The sequence below is a fragment of the Trichechus manatus genome, unplaced genomic scaffold, assembly GCF_000243295.1.
Source record: "Trichechus manatus latirostris isolate Lorelei unplaced genomic scaffold, TriManLat1.0 scaffold00063, whole genome shotgun sequence".
Lineage (NCBI taxonomy): Eukaryota > Metazoa > Chordata > Mammalia > Sirenia > Trichechidae > Trichechus > Trichechus manatus.
The window spans coordinates 2,006,079-2,025,675 of record NW_004443999.1 but is presented as its reverse complement, the minus strand read 5'-3'; positions in this window follow the sequence as shown (position 1 = coordinate 2,025,675).

Here is a 19,597-nt window from a genome sequence, read left to right as displayed (position 1 = left end):
ATGTTATCATTCGCAGATGTTCACTCCCAGATGTTCAATTTTATGATTTACTGTTCAAAACACTGCTGTATAGATTTAATTTTCTGAACTAAATCAGGGGCTTCAGTTGCTTGAAATCATAAAGTCAATAGGCAGCTTCCAGAAGCAGTGAGATGTTATTGTGAAATACATGCAGAAAAAAAGAAAAGGACCATACAGACAACTCCCACTAATTTTCTGACTAAAAATGCCATCTCCAGTCCCAGGGATAACCCAGATGATCCAGAACCTTCCACAAGTGGAGTTATTATGGCAACTAACAAAATGCCAATGTCATCCAACTCTTCATCGTTGGTGTAAATTTTTATGATTTGCGTATTTTTTTTTTATGTATATATGAATGCATTAAGGAGCCCTGGTTGTGCAGCGGTTAAAGTGCTTGGCTGCTAACTGAAAGGTCAGCGGTTCAAATCCACCAGCTGCTCCATGGGAGAAAGATGTGGCAGTCTGTGTCCGTAAAGATTGACAGCCTTGGAAACCCTATGGAGGCAGTTCTACTCTGTCCTATAGGGTCGGTGTCAGTCAGAATCAACTCCATGGCAGTAAGATTTTTTTTTTCTTTCTTTAATGTATGTATAAAAATATATTTGTAAGTTTATATCTAATGTTTTCAACCCCTAAAGACACAAAGATTGGATTTATAAAGATACTGATAATAAAAGGCAATAATAAGGAAAACTGAAAAAAATAAAAATAAAAAATGAGGTATTCAACTTATGTCAGAGCCAACTTACGATGGAGGCGTCTAAACGTGGCTCGATGACTCCGTCGTAAGCTGGGGACTACCTGTACAATATTTGAGAATGAATGAAGATTAAAAGAAGCTCCAATGTTGCCTTCCTACATCCCAGTGGACTAGAAACCACTATCCTGTGGAATGAAGATGAGAACGAGCCTTTCCTAATGTTAGCTGCACAGACCCCATGCTAGGTACTTTAGAGTTGTCCTCTCAGTAAGCCTGTCAATAAGGTATTATTAAATCATTACCCCATTTTACTGTGGCAAATGTTGAAGAGTAAGTAACTTCTCCTAAGTCTACAGACAATAAGTGGCAAAGTTACAATTTGAATACAGCTCTGTCCTTATCCCAAAAGACTGTGCTTCTCCTACAAGGTAGTGGGAGGAAAGAAACTGAAGCATCATCTAGCAAAACTATGTCTGGAGGAGTGTCAAAGGAACGACCTTCTAGGAGCAGGTCCCAGACACAAGGGAAGCCTGAGTACTGTACTTCCCAGGCGGGGAATGCCTTCAGCAGTGGACTGCTGGTGGATGTTTAACTACTAGCTTGGAGTGGGGAGCGGGGTGGCGGGACGCTCTAATTTGCAAAATTTGCCAAGTTACTAAGATGAGTACAGTTGGCCTTCTTGGGCCCGTAAGGATGGCTCCAGTATACCACTGGATTGGGGCATGCCATCAGGATGCTTTGAGGGAGGCACAGAAACACTGAGGCCATCTTTGCCTTCCTCACCCCCTTTCCCCCAAGTAACAAAGCCAACTCTTAACCTGCAGAGGGTTTCTTCCCTCCCTGAGGATATACCACTAATTGGTTCAAATGAGGACATAAAATCAGAAGTTAAGAAAACTAGGCTGGGAGAAGCGGTGTCAGGCCTTCCTTAACTCTACTTGAAGTGTAAACTACTGCCTGAAGGTCCACATCTAACAGCCTTAGAATAGCACTGGGCCCACTGTGTGTTAAAGAAGTGATAATGGTGATTTCTCCTTCCTGAGTATTCTAATCACTCATTTTATATATAGAAGAATATCAGAAAAAGACAGGGAGAAATTAATTCTTGTCTTATGCATTACAGTGGAGTTTTTAAATGCCACTGCTGCCATAGAGATAAATATACATAAGGTATTTCATGCAAATTCCTGTTCTTGGAATTATTGTATTTACCATAGTACAATACCATTAACGCCAACTTGTAAAAAAACAGGTGCTCAAATAATCTCGATGTCTGAAAGATGGTCTAATTATTTCTAGAGTAAGCTAGAAAAAAGTTAAGGCAACTTTTTTTAATTGCTGCATGATTGTGAGAGGCTCTTGTAGATGTTCATTTCAATAAACAAAGTTGTTGAATACTATGTGCCAGAATAACCTTATTAGAGAGTATAAAAATAGGACACAGGATTTAGCTTCACTGAGGGAAGGTGGGGCCAGGAATATTGTACTTGTCCACATCTAAGCACCATCAGATCTCTCCCACACCCGTCCAGGCTCACAAGAGAGGAAATGAACATGCCCTGAAGAAATGCAGGGGAAAACCCCTCTAGCTTATTCTGGCAGCCTCTACCTGCCTGCTGATATCACACCTCCCTTCTTTTATTAATCACTTATATTTGTAAAGGGATTTATGCTTTCCAAAGTGTTTTGAAATGCATTTGCTAAGCAGGATCTCAGGGTTGGAAGTTATCTCAAAAGTCATCCCACCCAAACACCCGCCACATCCTAAGTGCTCCTGGCATTACTCATGTAATTCACAATGATCCTGGCAGGTGGGAAGGGCACATGCTGGAGTCCCCATTTCACAGGGGAAGAAACCAGACCTCCTGGCAAGCCAGTGGCAGTGCATAGGTAGGCATCCAGGTGTCTGGAGCCCTGAGGTAGTATCTGTCCTTTTCTCAAATCCCCATTTCCTAAGAGAAAGCCATGAACCTGCATTGTCTCTTGACCCTAATGAAAATGTCCAGGCCCCTGCAATACTCTGAGAGCTGGATGAAGAATTGCAAAGCAGTGCAAAGACAGACATTCACTGTTCCTCCTATCCGCAGCCTCATCCCCCCATCCACCATCATGGCCACTGCCTGTGTATAACATGAGACTCTGGAGCCTGGCAGCCCTGAGTTTGAATTCCAGGGCTACTACTTACTTACTAGCTGTGTGATCGTGGCAGGTCACTTCACCTCTTGGTGCTCCATTCTCTCATGTGTGAAAGATGGTCCATGAGACCTACTCTGAGCACCAAAGCTGATAAGACTTGTAAGCACTTACTTCCAGGCCTGGTGCACAGAAGGTGCCCAATAAATTCAAGTTCTCTTCTACCTGCCCAGGTCACTCTCTGGAGGGCTATATCCGCAGTCTCCAAAGTCAGAGGAAGCCTTTGTAGTGGAGTGCGGCAGGAAACCTTTTGCAGCTCAAATTTCCTTGTAAACGATTGGCAAATGAGCATTTTCTATCTCCATTATTAATATCATTATTGAAATAAAATGCGTCGCTCTAATATGTTACACTGTGCAGAGACAGAACTGCTGCCCTGGAGGAGGAGAGAAGAAGGTGACAACCAGTGATAAAGGGGAACATCGGGATGATGTTTAGCAGCTTTTTTTCCCCCTCTGTCAATAAATAAAAGCTATTTTGGGTAGTTTCTCAATTCTAATCTTATATTTCTTGCCATTTTCACTGAGTTCCCAGAGGGGAGCCTGCCTATTGTTGACATTTAACAATGCCAAACAATAATCGGGGGCTCATTAGGCCAGAGGAGGCCAGGAGAAGTGTTCAGTATTGGTGGCTGCCTCTGGGTAGGGTCCCATTTGAACCACTTTAGAAAAAGGAGCCTCTATGCCATTTTTACAGCTGTTGTGAGAAAGAAAAGCCACAGCCACTGCTTCAGTCGTGAATGACAGATGATGAAGACAACGATAATACTGCTTGGTGTGAAGGCTACGGAGGCTGGGGGTGGGGGCTAGAACTTGAACTTGACCTTAAAGAAAGTGTAAGCTTTAGATCATCTGAGAGGAGGAGGCGGGGGCACATTCTTCATGGCCTTGAGTAAGGAAAAAGCGTGTGGTGCTTAGGGCACAGGGAGCAGACTGGACAAGGTTTTCTTTTTAGAAGTTAAAATATTTCTTTTTGTACAGAGGCCAAGAGTAAAATAAGATTTTTCCACACTTGGAGAGGTGAAAACATACTCCCCAAAGAATCCTTTGTCTTCCCTCTGATCAAAGTGTCACCAAGTGGTATTCACACACCTTAACCTAAACCTTAGGGTCCTTGGGTGGTACAGGGCTAATGTGCTCGGCTGCTAACCAAAAGGCTAAAGCCTTGAGTGTACTCAGAGGAGTCTTGGAAAAAAGGCTTGGCAATCTACTTCTGGAAAATCAGCCATTGAAAACTCTATGGACTGCAGTTCTATTCTGGCACATATGAGGTAACCATGAGTTGAAGTCAACTTGATGACAGCTGGTTTTTTGCTTTGTTTTTTTATAACTGAAACCCTGCCCTAATCCTCCTTTGCAATGCTCCCCACTCAGGAAGGCTTGGGCACTGCCCACCACACTGCTATTTATTATATGCACATCCTGTATCCCATATTTGGCTAAAACACTTAAGGAATTGGGGGAATGTGTTGGTATTTTGGAAAGAATTGCTCTAGGAAAACTGAATTTTCTGATCAACTCAATGTTAACCACATCAGTGCTTGACACTAAAAATCCCTCCAGTAACATCTAAGTCCGGTTTTCTACCTCAGTGGACGGTCTAGTGAAGGGCACTGAATGCTCTCTGGGTGGTTTGGGAAGCCACAGGTCCTTAGGTTTGAGCATCAAATCTCATTGTCTCACCTGGAGATGGAGAAGGAGAAACTGTAGGAAATAGGGCCAATTGAGCACTGAGTACAAGAGGAACTGTCGCTTTTCTTTTTGTTTTAACTAAACTTACGATACCAATTTATTTTGGTGTGACATATCTCTTTCCCTTGAAAGGCAGCAAAAGAGGAAAAAATGGTTAATTATGGCTTTCAGATGTTGAAGTATGATTAATCAAGGCTTTATTCTATGTTACTATGTTACGATCTCCTCTAAACTGAGCCCTCCACTTTATTTTTTGTGTATCCACCCGCAGCATACGGCGTGCACAGTAGATGGGAATAGATGTTCCTTACTACAGTAACACTTCATTGATCTGAACATATATGGAAGTATTTTTTTCAAATAACTGAGGTACCAACACTTTCTTTGTATTGTAATAATTTTTACTAGAATTATTTTAAATGTATCACTTAATTCCCTGCCTTGTATAACACACTTCCCAAGCTATAAAACAGTGATGCCTTCAAGAGGCTTCTCGATAGGCAGGGTGCATCTCTGTATCCCCTACTGGCCATTTAAAATGTGTTAATTATTGCAAAATGAAAAAAGAGATAGCCAAGATTCTTTGAATGAAATACAACAGGAGTCAATCATTCTTGACAAAGGGCCTGAGGAGATCATATATGAATAACCAAAACCAAATCAAACCTGTTGCGGTCGAGTCGATTCCGACTCATAGCAACCATACATTTACGGTCCCACATATTTGAAAGTGAATGGAGGTGTTATCAATGATTATACCAAAGGTATAAACCAGTACTGTTCCAGGTAAACAGGATCATCCTATATATATGGATACAAACAAACAAAAGAAACGTTGCCATCAAGTTGTTTCTGACTCATAGCCACCTGATAGGAGAAAGTAGAACTTGCCCCATAGGATTTCAAAGGCTATTATCTCTACAGAAGCAGACTGCCTAGCTATTAGTAAGTTCATTCTATGTGCAAAGGCTTGTACTAGGCACTGGGAGTATGCCAAAATTGAAAACTTAAACAAACAAACAAACAAAAAAACGCAGGGAAAGAGATCATAATAGTTTAGGCTGCCAGACAGAAGTAAGTGAAGTGTTTCTATAGCTGGTTTATTTTCAACTTGTAAACAGATTCCTAGGTTATTGAACTGATCCTAGATTTCTAACTTTCTAGATTTACTTGAGGGCTTTGACTTACCCTCCCAAACAGATCAATTAACTAAAACTTTGAAATTGACTAGAGACTAGAAAATGGAGTCCAAGGAGAGTGTATTAGCTGAAAGAATAATGCCATAGCAGTGCTAAACCTTAAATCCTTGGGGGCAGGGAGTGGTCACCAGAATTCTACCTTTTATTCTCAGGAGCTCCGTGCTATCTTGTCATGCACTGAACACCAAGGTCTTTTAGACAGAGGCCAGGAAATTGAGTGCTTCAAGCCTCATTAAAGAAAGTGACAATTATAGGAAGAGAGAAATGTACTGAAAATAGGCCAGGACACTTATCCCCAGACACAAATGACTACGTGGCTACCTCAACCTGTGAAAAAATAATTACCATCCAGGAAGACTGTCATGGAGACACTTAGTGTGCATAGCTGACCCAGCTGATTGCTGCAGAGAGGGCAGGATGTGGAAGGAAACCCAAGGAGAGGGCTCCATTAAGAGTCAGCTAAGAGCTCTCTGGCATGGCCCTGGGTTTCTGATTATCATCTCCCCTGAGAGGGAAACTTGCCAGGTCTTCCTTCAAAAGCTCACAGCCTGTGTTGCTGCCTTGGGTATCTCTGAACTCAGTCATAGCCAGATGCCAACAGAGCCACAAGATTAAGAGACAATTGAGGAGCCCTCTGATGATACCCTGAAAGTACAGCCTAGGGCCATGAAACTGACTGTGGACACTTTGACTCAATTCCTTGGAAGTTTTGCTGGAAAAAGGTTCTGGAATAGATGGTTTAGAATACCCCTCTGGCTGCTTGTTCCAACATGCTGAGGGGATACTGATGGGATCAGAGGTGAGAAGTCTGATGGCCACAGCAGGGTCTGACCCTCATGCTCTGTGACTCTCTCTTTCTCCACCTAAACTCTGGAGCTGCTTTGCAGCTGCCCTATCACTTGTAGCCCCACTTAGCTTAACTTCTCCTCTATGTGTACAAGAACTACTGCAAGGAGAAATCCATTTCTTTTTTGTTCAGTTCAGTTAGTCTCGGAGGTTTCAAAGAGAACTTTTTCTATGATGTGAAGAAGAAAAATCCAAAGACTAAAACACCCACAGAAGCAGAGAAACAGGAAAGTTCTTAGAGCACTGACTCCCAAACCAGGCTGCCCATCAGAACAAACTGGAGAACTTATGTAAATACATATTCTCAGACCCTACACCAGACCTATAAATTAAACTTTGAAGGGATGAGATCTATGAGTCAGTATTTTTATTAAAACACTCAGATGAGGCTTATGTACCAGCCGGCACTATCTTTGAACCAAACTTGAGAACCACTGATCAGGCGTACAGTTTTCTGACCCTATCCTAATTAGTCTAGCTAAAATTTAATTGATGCAATTTTGTTTTATGGCAGCAGGCAGCATCCAAACCCTCCTCATAAGGGGATGTATGAAATTATAGATAGGTTGTTACAAGCAAAGTCCCCTCTTGGGTGAATAATAAAACATCCTATCTCAAAACACATGCACTATTACTCAGTCATGTGAACCCTGAGAACATTATGCTGAGTGAACTAAGTCAGTCACAAATGGACACATATTTAAATATTGTATAATCCCACTTATGAAATATCTAGAATAGGCAAGTAGATGGAGACTAAAGTTTATTAGTGGTTTCCAGGGGCAGGTGGGAGGGAGAGGAAAAGGGGATTCACTGCTTAGGAGACACTGAGCTTCTGTTAAAGGTGATGGAAAAATTTGGAAAGAAATAATGGTGATGGATAAGCAACATAATAAACATAATTAATGTCATGGAATTGTACATGTGAAGAATGCTGAAATGGCAAATATTTTATTACATGTATATTTACCATGATTAAAGAAAAACAAACATGTACTGATAATTATGACCATTATTGATGTAAAACAATTATAAAATTGTAATACTAGAATTATTCTATGGAACAAAATTTTATGTAGTGAAGAAATCCATCATACAGCACCCCTGACTCTCAGGCATCTGGCCTGGCATGACTATTCAAGTATTCCTAAGCTTATCAACTCAAAGGCAGTCTATCAACTGTTGATAAAATATTCTTTGTTGTGTCAATATCTCTTACAACTTTCACATATTGGTCTTGTTTCTGTCATCTAGAGCAACAAAGAACAAGCTGATTCCTCTATGACAATTCTCAAATATTTGAAGGCCATGGGCCTTCCACACCCTTATGCATATACATATACACATACTCATACCCATACACACATACAATTTACCCACATACCGAGGCCCAGAGACATGTGGTTATGTAGTTGGTTAATGGCACAACAGGGCAAGCATCCAAGTCTCCTCCTCTTTGTTCCCAGTGTCTTCCTTTCTCTTAACAGGTAATGGTCATGAACACCTCAGGTAAGTATCTGCTGTTCTACAGTTGCTCAGGCTGTTTGTGATGTCTGGAAGGCTTTCCCTACATCTTTCTCTTAAGATGAGATTCTACTTACCCCTAAAGATTTATTGCTACCTAGCCAATATCTGACTTGATAAAAATCAAATATTTTATTACCCCCATATCCTTGAAGATGAAGAAAATTAAAACAAGTCCAAGAGAGCCAATGTATGAGCTTGAGCATATCCTACCTGAATTTAGAGACTATCTCAAGAATAGATTTGATGCATTGAACACTAATGACTGAAAACCAGATGAGTTATGGGATAACATCAAGGATATCATACATGAAGAAAGTAAAAGGTCATTAAAAAGACAGGAAAGAAAGAAAAAAATGGATGTCAGAAGAGACTCTGAGGACTTGCTCTTGAATATAGAATAGCTAAAACAAAAAAGAAATGATAAAGTAAAAGAGCTGAACAGAATATTTCAAAGGGTGGCTCGAGAAGACAAAGTAAAGTATTATAATGAAATGTGTAAAGACCTGGAGTTACAAAATCAAAAGGGAAGAACACACCTGGCATATCTCAAGCTGAGGTGCAATGGATCACTTTTGTGTGGGCTTTCTAGCCATTGTCTTGAAATTACCACCCAAGTGATTGGATGGGACTGTGTGATAGGTTAATTGTGGCCCACCAAAGGGACTGGTCAGTTTTGCTATCCCTCTGGGCTTGAAATGAGCCATCCCAGAGGTAGGAAAGAGAGGATCCCACCACCACCAAGGAAGAACAGCCAGAAGCAGAGAGCACATCCACTGGATCCACGAACCCTGAACTAAGAAGCTCCTGGAACCAGGAGACAGAAAGAGAGAACTCAAGAAGCAGTGGCAGAGAAATAACAGCAGAAGACAGTGTGGTGGGCTTCGCAGCTCACGGAGTGAGAAAGCTGAGTGACTTTGGGCAGGAGGCTTGCTGGCAGAGTAGAGTACCTCTGGGCATTTATTGACAGAGCTAAAAGAACTTTGTAACACTTGCCAGAGCAGAGCAGAGGCTGAGGGCCAGAAAGGCGTGCCTACAAGCACGGCTGGGAAGAGGCTGTCCTGAAAGAAAAGATGTATCCTGAGCATTCCTGAACCTGAATTATAATGTGTTACTTCCCTAATAAATCCCATAAGTGTAAGTATTGTCTGTGAGTTATGTACGACCATTGCATGGAATTATTGAACCCAGCAGAGCAGTAGAGAGCACAATGGGAGGGACAGTTGGTGTCAGAGTTGGTAAAGATGGCAGAGAGAGGAGGCATGTCTGACCTCTGCCTCACAGGAATCAGCCTTGGGCTGGTGATCTTGATTCTCTTTCCCTCTTGTGAAGTTAGAAGAGGTCAGATTCTGCCCCCAAGCCATTCTTAAACAAGCTGAAAGAACTGAAGAAAAAATTCAAGCCTCAAGTTGCGATAGTGAAGGATTCTATGAGCAAAATATTGAACGACGCGGGAAGCGTCAAAAGAAGGTGGAAAGAATACACAGTCACTATACCGAAAAGAACTGGTCGACAATCAACCATTTCAGGAGGTAGCATATGATCAAGACCCAATGATACTGAAGGAAGAAACCTGAGCTGCACTGAAGGCATTGGTGAAAAACAAAACTCCAGGAATTGACAAAATACCAATTGAGATGTTTTAACAAACAGATGCAATGCTGGAAGCACTCACTTGCCTGTGCCAAGAAATCTGGAAGACAACCACTGGAAGACAACCACCTGGCCAATCCACTGGAAGAGATCCATATATGTGCCCATTCTAATGAAAGGTCATCCACCTGAATGCTGGAAATTATCAAACAATATCATTAATATCACACGCAAGTAAAATTTTGCTGAAGATAATTCAAAAAAGGTTGCAGCAGTACATTGACAGTGAACTCCCAGAAACTCAGGCTGGATTGAGAAGAGGATGTGGAATGAGGAATATCATTGCTGAAGTCAGACAGATCCTGGCTGAAAGCAGAGAATACCCAAAAGACGTTTACCTGTGTTTTATTGATGATGCAAAGGCAATTGACTGTGTGGATCATAACAAATTATGGATAACATTATGAAGAATGGGAATTACAGAACAATTTAATTGTGCTAGTGAGGAACCTGTACATAGACCAAAAGGCAATTGTTCAAACAGAACATGGGGAAATTGTTTGTTTAAAATTAGAAAAGCTGTGCATCTGGGTTGTATTGTTTCACCATATTTATTCAATCAGAATTATGAGCAAATAATTCAAGAAGCTGGACTATATGAAGAACACGGCATCAGGATTGGAAGAAGACTCATTAACAACCTGCAATATGCAGATGACACAACCTTGCTTGCTGAAAATGAAGAGAACTTGAAGCATTTATTGATGAAGATCAAAGACCACAGCCTTCAGTATGAATTACATGTCAACATAAAGAAAACAAAAATCCTCAGAAGTGGACCAATAAGCAACATCATGATAAATGGAGAAAAGACTGAAGTTGTCAAGGATTTCATTTTACTTGGATCCACAATCAACATCCATGGAAGCAGCACTCAAGAAATCAAAAGACGCATTGTTTTCGGCAAATATGCTGCAAAAGACCTCTTTAAAGTGTTCCAAAGCAAAGATGTCACTTTGAGGACTAAAGTGGGCCTGACCCAAGCCATGGTATTTTCAATTTCCTCACATGCATGGAAAAGCTAGACAAGGAATAAGAACACCAAAGAACTGATGCCTTTTAATTATGGTGTTAGTAAAGAATATTGACTATACCATGGACTGCCAGAAGAATGAATAAATTTGTCTTGGAAGAAGTACAGTCAGAATGCTCCTTATAAGCGAGGATGGCAACACTTCATCTCATGTACTTTGGACATGTTATCAGGAAGGACCAGTCTCTGGAGAAGGACATCATGCTTGGTAAAATAGAGGGTCAGTGAAAGAGAGGAAGACCCTCAAATAGATGGACTGACACAGTAGCTCCAACGATGGGCTGAAGCATGGCAATGACTGTGAGGTTGGCACAGGACTGGACAGTGTTTTGTTCGGTTGTACACAGGGTCACTATGAGTCAGAAGTGACTTGATGACACCTAACAACACCACTCATATTTCAGTCCAATAAGGACTCATCATTGTGTATAATGAAAGAAGGGAAAATATTCTGCAAGAGTCTAAGCAGACTCATCATGGTTCTCACCACAGCTCACAAGCTGACTCTCCAGGGCTGTTTTCATTCCCCACCTGATAGCCATGGTGAGCCCTGGAGAAAGTCTCTGACCCTCTCAGGTCTGGACAGTGTTGTTACCAACTCTGTCCACAGGCCAACAAGAAAAACATATGAGTACACTGGAGATCTACATAGTGCATCTCACTAAGAAAAGTCTCACATAGTAAGATGGCTTTTGGAGTATTATTGCTATAAAACATTCTGAAAAGAGGATTGTATATACTCTAAATTCTTTCTAGTAATATTTTCTCAAATATTTGGAGATGACATTTAGACTGACCCTACTACTCAACTAGAAATTGATAGAGAGTGAGGATTCCTGCAAATATCTCTTGGTCAGTCTTTACTTAGGGAACTCTACTACAAGTATCAACATGGATTACCACTGACCTGTGTTAAATTAGTCTTAAATCACTCTCAAATATTTCATACTCTCAGAACAAAATTAGACATATTCCTTTGTAAAACAAAGAAATCTTAAATTTATAAAAATAATTTAAAACATTTTCTTAGCACCCCAACAGAAACTCCCACAATTACCACAGTGTGAGTAAGAAAGAGTTCCTCCAAACTGCATCCCTTGCCATCTTATTTCCAATATAAGAAGCAGGATGTGAGTTAAATAGGCCAGCTACCCAGTTATTCATCTTCTGTATTTTATTTCTTAAAAGTATGCACAAATTTACAACTTCTTCCAACTTAATTTTCCCAAAACCTTTTTAAAAGAAGCAGTTTATATGTGTTCATTCTTTTTTTTGTCACCTGAATATATAGTATTTATGACATATACAAATACCAATGGCTTTCATTTGTATTCACCTGTCTTTTATTTTGTTTACTATTCCATACTTCTATTTTCAAAAGACATAATAGAGATAAATATCAAGATTTCTAAGTCTAAAAACCTATTTTGTATCACAGAATTTTTAGGGATGAATAATGTCTCAATAAGTTCTATTTACTTTGTGGCATCTGGGTTATGGGAAATTAACATCTAAAATCTGTAACTGGTGGATATTTTTAAACAAATCTACAGCAGTGAAACATTTAGAGGATGAGTATGACATTCACAGACACACCTTTCCAAATGTAAAGACTTCTCAGCTCTACTACCACTAATACATGAACTCCAAACTAAGAAATAGAGATGACAGCAATAAAAATTAATCCGATAGTCTCTAAACTTTATGGAGGTTTCAAAAGCCACATTGTTAACTGACCTCCTGGACATGAACTTTTCCTCAAAGGGCTTAAAATCTACTTGGCAAAGGAAGACATGTGCTGAAATTTATGTAAACGAAGTTTGCACCAAGGCAATGAAGGAATAAAACAGTCAGTGTTTTTAGGGAGCCATGAACACTTTAATATGGTTGGGCCATAGGGTGAAAGACATGGGAAGAGATGAGGCTGGAGAAATCAGTCAGGGCTTCATCATGAAGGGCCATGAGCTACCATATAAAAGCATCTGGACTTTATCCTAAAAATGATAGGGAATCCATAGATGAGTTTTAAGGCAAGGACAATATTATCAGATTTTAGTTTTTTAAAAGATGGAGACTGGATGAACCCTTGAAACTGAAACAATTGCCTTGAGATAATCTTTTAATCTTAAACAAAAAAAATATCCCCTGAAATCTTCTTCAAACCAAACACTAGCCTAGCTTAACTAGTAAAAAATGTCTGCCTTGAGCATTGTGCTCTTTTAAGACTGTATGGGATCAAAGTGACAACAGTAACTTGAAAGATTAGATAGGAATCTTAGGGGGCAGTGAGTTTATGTTAATGGGGGAGGAAGAACTCAGAAAAGGAGGCTGAGAATGGTTGCACAACTCAAAGAATGTAATCAGTGTCACTGAATCGTACATGTAGGAACAGTTGAATTGGTGTACGTTTTGCTGTGTATATTCTCAAAAACAACAACAAAATAAAATAAAGATAACTGCATAATATCATTTTTATAAATAAACCTATATGTGCTTGTGTGTGTATATGGTTTATATGCACAGAAAAATCAAAGTATTCAAAATAAACTCAGTAATTACCACCTTGGGGTGGTTTTGGGGTGATGAAAGATGACTTTTAACTTTAAAAATATCCATGTTATTTGAACTTTCAAACAAGCATCTATTTACTTTTAAATTAAAAAAAATAAAAAGAAAGCTTATTCTGGCAGCAGTGTTGATGTGCAAGGCTGGAGTTAAAGAAACCAATTAAGAGGCTTTTGCAATTAAGTCCAAATGACAGACAATGGAGTCTAAACAGAAGCGGTGGTATCAGGGAAGGGGAGAGGAGGAGATGGATTTGAGCAATGTTAAGGATGTAGAGACTAAGGAAAGTGGTGACATGGGCTGTGGGGGATGAAGAAGTGAGAGGAGGTTAGAATGGCTTGCAGGTATCTAGCTGGAGTGACTAGGTCACCAGCATAGAAAATTCAGGATGAAACACAGAATTTGTGGGAATACATAACTTCAAGTTTGGAAATGTTGAGTTTGAGACATCTGAGATAGTAATGGCATCCTTAGGGAACTAGGTATATATAATACAAGAATATTGGCCTTGCTAGTAGCAAAGCTGAGTGTAGAAGCCAGGTATGCTAATTGAAGTAACCTAGCAGGAATCAAAATGAACCCTAGATGGTTCAAATGCCAAAGGAATTAATAGTAGAGATATAGGAAAAGGGAAGAATCAGGGGTAGGAGGCACCCAGAGACTGGCAATAGGGGTAAGCTGCTACTGCCTTTAGGGCCAACGGAACAAGGGAAACAAAGTTACCACAAGCCACTGAGAACGGAAACCATGGCAGAGTGGCACCTGCTCAAAATTTGAACAGTGGAAGGATGTAGTGACTGGCAAAGGTGGTCCCAAAACAGAGGTGAAACAGGGAAGAAATGCATTGCCTCCCTCACCTCCCGACCTCTATTCTCCTACCTCTATTTTCCTGACTCCCATTGGTCAATCTCAACCTGAAGGCAGAGGTCAAGGGCATCTAGATGATGCAGCCTACAGGGGTCAGTCTCCTAGGGCAGAGACATAGACAGAGAACTGAAGAGAATGGGTCTTGGAATAAGAAAATAGAATCATCGTCATGCCAACTTCTATTCAATGGTCTTCTCACTCCTCCACATGGCTTTTCTGGGGCAAACACAGTGCCATAAGGGAGGGAGAAAAAACTGATATACATAAAACAATTACAAAGCAGCTAATGGCAGCAGCATCCTGCCCTGGACTTAGGAATCCACTGAGACTTGGGTTCCAATCCCTTCTCTGCCACTTACTAGCTGTGTTATCTTAGGCAATTTATCTAATTTCTAAACCTTCGTCTGTAAAATGAAGATGAAAATATTGCTGAATTTGTAGGGTTACCATGAGGATTGAATAGGATATTTCAAGTAAATATTTAACTCAATGCTTGTTACAAAACAAGCCCTTTTAATGAATGTTAACTACTGAGATGAGGAAGAAGATGAGGAGGAAAAGAAGGAGATGATGGCAATGACTACAGAGTGAGAATGGATACTAATTCAGATCCTAAAACGGTTAGCATAAGCTGGGGTAGTCAGAGGTTTTCAAGGTCCAGCTTGAATAATAAGTAAGATTTAAGGAAGTGCTTAGGGGAATGTGAGCTTGCTCAATGGAGGACACAGAGTTGGGAACACAGTGTGTGTAGAGGACCATAAGGAAACCAGACGTGATCTGTAGTCTTGCCATCTCTGGGAGCCAGTATTACAGCAGGGACACTCCCTACACACAAACCACCCCATATCCTCTGTCAGCAGTGTCCTGTGGCCATCGGCCCGAAGAAATTATTTTTGAATGTCTTAATAGCATTTTTTCCCTCGAGAGGCTGAGTACAATTTTGCAAGCTGTAAGTAACATAGTAAAAGGAAAACCTCTCCAGATTCAGGTTAGAGCAGAGAAAGTAGCTCAGAGAGGCTGGAGCAAGACAATTTTCAGGAAGACTTCCTTGACAAAAAGTGACTCCTGGTACTCCCCAAATGACTTTGATTTCCAATAGCAAAATTCTAGTCTATACTTCATATTCTCTTGTCTCCTAATATCTGCCTCATATACCAGTTGCTGCAAGTATTTTTGTTTTATCTTCCAAGCACACTGTAAGATCATTAAAAGAGGGACATGATCTCCTAAGTCTCACTCATCCATTGTAGCTGTGGTTTTCAAAGACAAATCCTCACCAGAATCACCTGGGTCACTTGAAAGCATTACTGAATCACAGACATTTTAATTCTGTCCTTCTGGAATGAGACCCAGGAGTCTAATTTTTTTTTTTTTTAAGTCTTCCAAGGGATTCAAATATGTATTCATTCTGAGTACCCTCTGATACCCAGCTACTAGGATATCCTCTCCCATGCCTGCACTCAATGGCTAGTACAGAAAGGAAGGGCAAGAAGTGGCTCAGTTAGAAGAAAGAGGCAAGAGTCAGTAATGAACGTTCTTTTATATGCGAGGACATTTTCTTTCGTTTGCTAAGACATTTTCTTTTATTGTGAAGACATAGAATTGCTGGAAGAGTTTAGAAAGAGCAGTGACATAGTCAGATAAATGGTTTCTATAAACCATTCTGGCTACTATAAGGAGGGTGCCCTTCCAGAACTTGGAGATAGTTTCTGAGTCTGAAAAATAATTTTGGCAAACTGAGGTGGGTCTGAATTAAGTAGAGTTGAGTGGAGATAAGGGAAGATATGTGAACATCTTCAGCAAGAAGAAGGGGCAGAAATTAATGATTTACTGGATGTGTAGAGAAAAGGGAGGCAGAAGTGACAAATACCTGCTATATCTCTGATTTGGATGCAAAGTGGGGAGAGATGCAGAGATGGGGATTACAGACGTTAACAGATTTGGGGTATGGCAATTTGCTAGTAGGAAGGATGTTGACAGAATGATTGAGACGAATTTCATAATCCAATAATATGCCCAAGTGATTCTATATCATTTAGTGTATGAATTTCAGAAGAGAAATCAGATGTATATGTGGGAGTTATTGGTATTCCAAAACCAACCAAATCCATTGCCTTCAAGTTGATTCCGACTCATATCGACCCTATAGGACAGAATAGAACTGCTCCATAGGGTTTCCAAGGAGCAGCTGGTAGATTTGAACAGCTGACCTTCTGGTTACCCTTTGGTTAGCAACTGAGTGCTTAACCACTACACCACCATACAGGAGGAAGGTGAAGCCATACATGTAGCAAGATACTCCAGGGAGTATGTAACGATTAAAAAAACAAAACAAAACATAGAGCTAAGGAAGGAGGACATCTACAGAACAAGCTGAAGACAAAGGGCCACAAGAGGAGATTGGAAAAGAACAGCCAGAGATTTAGAAGAAAAACCAATGGGGAAAAAAAACAGTTTAAAATCATAGGTAATGAGCTCTCCATCACAGGAATTATTCATGCAAAAGACATATTTCAGAGGAAATAAAGTAAGGAATTTTAAAAGAAGTCAATGGCCATGGTTGTTAAAGTGTTAGGCACAGGTTTGAGTCCAGTGGGAAAAATACAGAAATATAGGGGAAAAGAAATGAATCACAAGGACTTATTTTTACCACTTACTATTTAAGTGACCTTGGAGGAACTGCATAATATCTGGAGCCTCGGAGCCCTGGTGGCGTAGTGGTTAAGAGCTCGGCTACTAACCAAAAGGTTGGCAGTTTGAATCCAGCAGCTGCTCCTTAGAAACCCTAAGTTCTACTCTGTCCTACACGGTCGCTATGACTCGACAACAGGTTTGGTTTGTTTGGTTTGGAGCTTCTGCATTTACTTTATCTTGTAACGTACCCATTTCACAGGACTGTTGTAAAGATTAAAGCAGGGGTTCGAACTGGAATGGAATGATCTGGCTCAGCTCTGGATTAAAATGATACTAATGGAGTTCTTTAAATGTCCTTTTCCTCTCTCAGGTTTAATCCATAAAAATTTCAAGACAGTGTGTCAAAACTTCTTTTTCACTAAGTAAATACCCACACCTTCCCATTTTATAAGGCCTTATTGACGTGTTACAAACTTAAAACAAATGTTACTCATTGTCATTTTTATCTAAATGACTAATGGGTATTTTTGGATGTTATAGAAGTTACTGTCTTGGAAAATCAGTCTGCTAAGCTCCCTTTCAAATCTAAAATTCTTCTGATTAATCTAATAGGAGGGAATTGAAACTAAACTTCTCCCCCTGTAGCCTGTGAAAGCCATTTCTTTTCCTCTTTGTAAATTTTGGGACCTTTCCTCATCTGGCTTCTGGCATCTATCCCATTCTCCACGATTTCTGAAAGTTACCAGCAGGTTATATGCAAACCGTTATAATTTTTATAGCAGAAAATCTCTTGTCCTCCCAGGTGAAACAACAGGCGTTAATTTCCCTTTACCTAAACGCCACGAAAGGAAAGAAGCCATTTAATGATTTGTCTTTTAAAACATGTTTTTCACTGCATTTGCAAAGGTTTGCAAGGAATACATCTAGTGCTTAATTGCTTGCAGCTAGGGAATACCATTATTCTTCTGGAGTCTACCAAATATTTATTGTGATTGCCTCAGCCTAGGTTTCAGGCTCATACCACAAAGACTGAAACTAATTGAGCCCAAACCCCAAAGCTATTAAATGATGGCAGACTCGTGTTGAAAAACACTGTTATGTCAAGCCTTTGACATGGGGGTGGGGTGTTGTTAATGTATTTTTCTGTGCTGCTGGAAAAAACTGATTGACAGAATTCATTCTTTGCCACATAATTACCTACTTCTTTGTTGACCCATCTGGTCCCCTTAACAGTGTGTTAATACCATCATAAAACAATCAGATTAAATTGGTCTTCTGGTGATCAACGGTTAATACGGCTTCATACAAACTACTCAGATTGTACAGACTTTCCTATTAAAACAGCAAACAGAGCACTAGATATTGACGGGGCTTTTTGCAATATTTGGGTGTGTGGACCGGAAATCATGAAGTCTTTTGGCATCTCTTTGACAGACAGCATTTTTTAGAGAGCACTATTTAAACTCAAAGCCTCCTGGGCCTTGCTTATCCTGAACATTTATTACAAATATAAAACGGTCCATCCTGAACTCTGTTTTCCAACTGATTCTATTTAAAACCACACAGAATCTCTTATTAGAATAAAAATCTTACTAAGGGGGAATAAAGTAAGGAATTCTAAAAGAAGTTAGTGGCTATGATTGTTAAAGCAAGAACGAGAACGGTAGAGCATAATAAGCCAGCAAGTCCAGAGTCCCAGAACTCAGCGGGACAAGGGCCTTGGGCTGCAAAGGAGATAGCATTTGCCCATAGTAACCTCAGAGATTCAATCTCCAGGATGGCTCTCAATTTCCATTCTTAATATCATGATCAGAATCTCATCTCTCCTTCCCAGACCTTACCCTACACAGAGTTCATACAGACCCCTCTTCATAAAGCACAGATCTGATAAATTTGCTCTCCGGTCTAAACTTCATCAATAGTTTCCCATTATGAAATGTTCACGTTTCACAGGAAGGCATTATGACCTTCCCTATTCTTCTCCCTATCTACACTTGACTGATCTAGTACTAGATCCCTGATACACTCAAAATTTTAACCACCCTAAAACACTCACTGGTCCCGGAGCTTGCTAAGCTCTTTCATGCCGCTATCTCTACACCACGAAGTTTTTTTGTCTCCAATCCCCTTCCACACAGTTTCCTTTGTTAAATCCTATACAACAACCACTTTAGAAAAGTTTGACATTATCAGTTAATCATATTCATATCCTATGACCAACAATTTCATTCTCAGATATGCACTCAAGAAAATGCATATATGTGTGCACTAAAAAGCATGTAGATGAAGTGTTCATAGCATCATTATTTGTAAGACTCAAATACTGGATACAACTAAATTTTCATCAACAGTAGAATAGATAAATATATATATGTGTATATAACACATATATACACACACACACACATATATATATATCTTCATTTCTTAGGGTTGAAGTAACAAAATACCACAAAATGCCTTCAACAAATAGAAATGTATTGTCTCACAGTTTTGGAGGCTAGAAGTCTGAATTCAGGGCACCAATAGGGCCATACTCTTTCTGTTCACTCTAGAAGATCCTTTCTTGTCTCTTCCAGCTTATGGTATTTCTTGCAGGCATTTCTTGGTATTCCTTGGCTTTTAAATTCAAGTTCCGATGGTATCTCTTTTCCCTGTGTGACCCTGT